General features: G+C 36.5%; 1 pseudogene; it reads right to left on the bottom strand.

Annotated features, from left to right (window-relative positions):
• Nucleotides 1-445: 445 nt before the first annotated feature.
• On the bottom strand, nt 446-6345 carry LOC110728105 (annotated as a pseudogene).
• Between the last annotated feature and the right edge of the window lie 428 nt (nt 6346-6773).

Genomic DNA, 6773 nt, shown 5'->3' with positions numbered 1-6773 from the left:
TATCTTCATGAGCATATTCATTAAGCATTAGAGATTTTACAGTAGATATTTACTCATATTTTAGTTGTCAAAATATATGTTTGATGAGTTTGCGTAATTCTATAATACCTCCCGGAGTATATGTACCATCAGAAACAAAATAGCTGCTTTTTCTAGCTATGATAATCTTGATTTTGAATTTTTGTTGATTCGATCTTTGATCAACAATTAGTCTATTACTCATTTGTTGCCATGAATACAGAGTTTCCTGGCGTACTCTTTTGGCGATTTGGCAAAGAATCAAAGCAAAATAAACATCTCTGGCAAAGCAAAATTAATCTCAGCCAAATAAACATCTCAGCCAAAAGGCTACTTATTTTTTCAGATCTGGTTAAAACATTAAAAGCTACACCAAAAGTTATGTATACCCTCTAGTCTCCAAGTCTAATTTCAGAATTGTGCCAAATAAAAGTAGAAACATGAGTTCATTAGATGGACAAGAATCCTTTCAGATTATGGAGGGGCACCCATGGCCACCATCCCAAAATCCATCTAGCAAAAACTCGAAATGCAGAAAATGCAAATCATTTTATAGACATGTTGGAGCATAATTGATCGTAAACTAAGCATTGATAGATGCAAACATTACATCTACGAAAGTACAAAACAAAATCATAATCATAACTTAAAAGAAAAAATATACAGGGCCTAAAGGGGAAAAACACAAGTTCTATGTAGCTCTAGTCGATAATAGATGCAGGCTTTTCACATATATAGTCCTTCAGGCACGCCTTCTTTCTTCTTGAACATCACCTTCTCTTTTGCCTTCTTGAAGTCCGTATGTGTAACCTGGATACACCACACATGTCCCAAAGCTCAGTCAAAATATTTTTTCAATCAAATTAAATCTTTAGAAAACTGAGGAAAAAAAAAAACCTTTTGAGCCACCAGATAACAAAACAATAGATTATCAGAACAGCAAAATCAAGCCAAATGTATAAGGGTAATTTCTTATGCAAAAGGCTATAAAACAAATGTGCAGTTTGGTTAATAAACAGTTAGGTGAAAAGCTGAAGTGAAGAGTACAAAATAGCACAAGCAAGAATAAATTTGCGCATGATGCTTATCATCAAAAATAATGCTTCAGGACTTCAAATATTCAATAGGATCATCATTTTTATTCAGTCAAAGTACATAGCCCAATAGTTATAAATCTTATACGTAGTAATTCAAATTAAGAATCAATTCCATTAATATGAGAAAAATATTTTACTCCTTAAAATCAATTCACAGACGTCACTTAGCTTCAAAATGAAAGATATCTCAAGTCCATAATGAAGGTTGAAAATCAGATCTAACCTTCATACGGCGCTCCCTCAAGGCAAGCAACCCAGCCTCAGTGCAAATGGCCTTTATATCAGCACCAGAAAACTCATCCTTGGTCATAACAAATTCTTCTAGGTTGACATCATCAGCCAGTGTCATTTTTGAGGTGTGAATCTGCCAAAAGAGAGTATTTAATGAGACTTCAACATTGAAGATTGTATGAACAGACAAATTTGTAAATACGTGAAATGGTTAACATAAATGAATAAGAAATGAGTGTACCGTAAATATTCTTCTTCTGGTTTTGATATCAGGAAGCGGAAACTCAATTTTTCTATCTATTCGCCCAGGACGAAGTAAAGCTGGATCAAGGCTTTCAATTTTATTTGTTGCAAGGATAACTTTGACATCTCCTCTTGAATCAAAACCATCCAACTGGTTGAGAAGTTCTAACATGGTCCTCTGAATTTCACGCTCACCACCAGAATGAGCATCGTACCTGAAGATCGTTAACTGGTCAATATGCAACATATCACCATAGCTAAACATTATTCACATTTTTAAGTTCACCACATGTACCTCTTTGTCCCAACTGCATCGATTTCGTATGAAAACGATAGATGGTGAAAGATCATCAGCTACCCTGAAGAGTTCCCTAACTAATTTTGGACCATCACCAAGATACTTCTGAATCAATTCACTACCTACAACACGTAGAAACGTAGCTGATGTCGAATTTGCCACTGCCTAAGGAAATTCAAAGACGGCATGAGTTAGCGATGATTGTCATTAGGGAAAACCTCCACCCCGCTAACTATATACATTCTAAGAAATGACGAGTGGTTGAAGCAAATGCCACAAGAAGTGAGCAAGGAAGTAGTTATTTAAAAAATTATATCAGCAAAAATATACCAGACGTCAAGCAAGATGCACAGCTGCACTCACATACTTAACACCAGTAGGACACCATGTGCAAAAACAATACTCTAAGCTAATCATATTATAAAGTACTCTTCTACATCGACGCCTCAAGCATCCTCATATAGATACAGTGAAGTAAGCAAGACTGAATAAGAATGGGTCAATATCACATTAAGAATTAACAAGGAGCCCAGTCATTGGTAAAAACAGAAAATTCCTAATCATAAGGTCAACACATGTATAAATCCAAAGCTAGCAGATAATCATAAAGGGTGACTAGTGACACAATAAATCCAATAAGAAAAATGTGCTAAAGTGATATTTCATACATCAAATATTTAGCTAATCTGCAGTGCTGATGAAGTTCCTCTAAACTATTGAATCAAACTAAAAATATCAGAGCTCAAGAATCCCATCCCAATAGATTCAACCTACCCTTCTGGAATCCAGTGGAACATCCACAATCAAATCACCCATAAAAAGATTACCGAGACTCGTCCCACAAAGAAAAAATAAAAAATAAGGCAAGTGTAGAGAAATGACTGCCCAACTGATACAAGAGTGGATACTTTGTAAAACAGTAAGAGGAATTGTGGCTCATTGTTGTGTTCCAAACAAAAAGGCATTAAGAAGACTTAAAGCAACTTCTCTTATAGATAATAGGCAAAGGATAGAGCATGCTGAAGGGGTCCTGTTAACTACTTCTGATCATGTACTTCCTACAATAAAGCCTAGTCCCAGAATGATTTGGGTGTTCATATATGAGTACTTCCCAATTACTTAAATCAGCCACCAATCAACAGCATGTCTGACGGATGAGTAACAGCATTAGTAAAAGTTCATGGTGCAGTAAAGCTATACGTGTCTTTGAGACTAGGTGCAAAGCATAGGTGAGAGGCATCCGCACAATTCTTAAAATCAAGAAATTCTATGTAAACAGGTCGCAGACATGAAGCAAACGCATGCTATGCAGCCACCTGCACCAGTTTGCACACCTAAACGTAAACTCTTCATCAAGACCTTTCTAAGTGCTTGGGCAGCACAGCAAGCCTTACAGACTATGCCTCCTAGAGTCCTAAAGAAGAGGTTCTCGCAACTTGAAGGGGAATAGGAGGTGACTAGACAAGGAAACAAGAGGAGCAAGCCATTGCTTCTACTCACAAAGCTGGTGATAAAAGGCAAAGCATTTTTCCTCCAATAGAGAACTTCCTAGGCTAGATCAGATCTTAAAACATCTATAAAAGAAGGAACATATGAGGGAACAAAAACTACTCAAATCCTTTGAAAGAGGAAGCTGACTGATAAATGGAAATCAAAAAATAGATTTATTCACATAATCTAGAATTTTCATCTAGCTTTCTTCTCTATCGCCATTCTCCTCTCCTCCTACTTCTCGTTCCCATAAATTAGTCACCCTCCATGTACCCTTTTTTAACTTGTCTTATGACAGGCTCCATATAACCTAAACTGTTACTAGCTCAGCCTGAATTTAATTGACACTTAGTCACTTGCTAGTATAAATAATAATATTAATGTGAAAACTATTTAATGTGGTGGGAGTGCAGCAAGGCAAGAGATATGGTTATTCAAAACCCTGTAACTTTCCATGAAATTAGAGAACAAACAAAGATGTTTGCAAGGTTTTCATGCCAAGATCACCTCCCCTCGTGAAATTATTGAATCTCATGCCGTCATTCCGGGACAATGCTTTCCCTTTCGTTATGTTAATTTATACTTTCCAATGGTCTACCCTTTACCACCTCCCTTACACTTGCTGACTTCTCACATGTAAGTAGCAAGTGAAGTGATTCAAGTGAAACATCATTAAGTCTATCATACAATCTTGGGATGCAGATTACCTCTCAAACTTAATCAATAGTTTCTAACTGCTAGGAATTCATTCTGCAAAAGCCTAAGAAATGATGCGTGCTTGAATACACAGTGCCACTACACAAGAAAGTGAATAACACTCTACTAAGGTGACAATTAAGCAGTGGAATTTCTCATAATATTTAAATGTATATCCATTATTACGATATGGAAATAACCAAAGGTAAGTATAGATACCTTTGCAAGTAAAGTTTTGCCAGTACCAGGCTCTCCATACAGTATGACTCCCTTAGGAGGTCTAATACCAATGTCTTCATAGAGCTCAGGATGAGTCAACGGCAGCTCAACTGCTTCTTTAATCTCTTGTATCTGAGGATCTAAGCCACCAATATCAGCATATGATTCTAATGGAGCCTTCTCAACTTTCATTACAGACACCATTGGATCAACTTCATCTTGAAGTAAACCAACAACAGAAAGAACCTGCAATTTTCACATATATTTATTTTATGTTCATTATCTGATCAGAAAACATAAAAAGACCTGAAATTTAGGAATTGTAAAAAGTTTAGGGCCACATCACATCTCTAAGGAGCAGGCAATAATTTCAGGAAAACAATCAGTTTGTGCAGAACTATATGATGCTTTGGAAACAACATAAAGAGTGCTTTGATTCTTCCATAGCATGATAATGATGTTAACATCAAACATGAGAAATTGCTCCATACAAGAAAGATTATTATAATTCATGAAAGCCAGAGGTCTGCAAAAGATCATGTGATAGGAACCAGTACGAATCACAGTATACAGTAATTTACACAGGAAACAAGTGATCAATCGAACATAAAATTTTATCATACTTTTGCCCTTTTTGAAAAAAATTACAAAGTAACAAGCTTGGTCCAAGTAGTGATTATCATGAGTTCATGACCTAAATTAAAAAATCTCCAGAACCATAAGATTTGACGTTGCCCGAAAGTCTAGCATTTCTATAAGAAAATTCTCTAGCCCTAAGATATACATAAACAACAAATTCTCTTTGCAAAGAACCTTCTCATTCTTCACAAACAAAGATCACTTCACAAAAAAGCACATCATATACTGTGCACATTTTTCTACAAAAACAAACAAATCAGCAATCCACAATTTAACATATATGATAATTGCAATTTCCTACTAGCTCACATCCATACAACATTCTTCAATTGCATTTCCCATATACAACTCTCACAATGTAAAGCTCGCGATACCTCAACCTCACATCCATGAGTTATACTAAATGAAATCCTAGGATTTGGTACAAAAGCCTAAGCAAGTGCACACTACACCATCTGTTAGTTCCCAACTAGCCAAACATTAGAAATCTAAATACTCGAGTTCTTCAGAAGCTATAAATTAGTATAATTTTACATTCAATTATGCCAAAATCAAAACTTTCCCAAATCATGCAATCCACCCAGTAGTAGTACTTACTATAACGCATCAATTATAATCAAGTTGAATTACACCATAATCCAATTGCACTCTAAACCCTAATTCATAATTCTATATTCACAAGCTCCCATTAAGTAATTCACCAATCACAAAACCCTAAATTAAACACCCAAGCAAACCAAATTCCCCCAAACCCTAACCCTAAATTTCCAATTCACCATCAAATTACCCAGAAACAATCAATCAAATCAATCAAAAAAAACAAAATTCAAAAACCCACATACCTTATTATGCATCAAAATCGAACAACCCGGCTCCAATTGATCCTTATCAACAAACGACAAAATACTAACATAATACTCAGGCCCAACAGAAGAAGAAACAATGGCATGATTCTCATCAATCAACTCCTCTAAATTCCCAACACTCATGGGAGACCCACGAATATCATCAACCTTAGAACGATCTTCCTCAGTTTTCTCTTCCTGGGGTTTAAGCCTTTCTTGATTAGCAACAAATTCTTCCTCCATTAAAAGATAATCCTTGATTCTTTCGAGCTTGAGAAGCCTGAGCTTGCACTTCGTTAATGGGGTTACAGTGGGAAGACGAGCTGCTGCTTCGGGTCCTTTTTGCTTGCGCTGCTTTCGGCCGACGCGCGCAGGTGGTGCTGCTGGCTCGTATTTCTTCTCCTTTTTGTCGCCGTCGGATTTCCGGTCTCCCGGAGGACCGCCTTGGCGGTTGAGGCCACTGCTGTTTTGACCCATTGTTGGAGGAGAGAGAAAGATAGAGAAGTGATGTGAAGAGGTGGGAGGAGTGACGAGATGAGTTTATAAAAAGGCTCGCTGGTTTGATACTTGACAATGAGACCGCAAGGGGGTGTTTTAAACATGACTAGTTGTTGGCCTACGCGCGCGGTCCCCCAACGTGATTTTGTTTAGGTAATTAGTGTGTAATTAGTCGTAGTGTATTTATTAATGTAAGTGAATTTGCTTATAGTATATAATGTGTAGGTATAGAGGTTAGAGTGGGGATTATTAGAAGGCTTGCATAAGGCATATGCACATGTTAGTAAGTTTATGTGCATTGGTTAATCATGGAGCATTGAGTTGGCTCCAAAAGCAAACTAAAAGAATAGATATTCGACTCCCAACAGTAGGAAAATTAGGTGCAGCACAATCTCTAGTACAACTTTGTCTATTAGCTATTAATATATTTACAATGTTGTAATTGCTTTATAATTACTTAATTATTGATCTATGAGAATCATATTACATAATTACTAC

The sequence above is a fragment of the Chenopodium quinoa genome, unplaced genomic scaffold, assembly GCF_001683475.1.
Source record: "Chenopodium quinoa cultivar QQ74 unplaced genomic scaffold, ASM168347v1, whole genome shotgun sequence".
NCBI classification, from domain to species: domain Eukaryota; kingdom Viridiplantae; phylum Streptophyta; class Magnoliopsida; order Caryophyllales; family Amaranthaceae; genus Chenopodium; species Chenopodium quinoa.
Note: the sequence above shows the minus strand (reverse complement) of the source record. Positions and strands in the feature narration are given on the sequence as shown.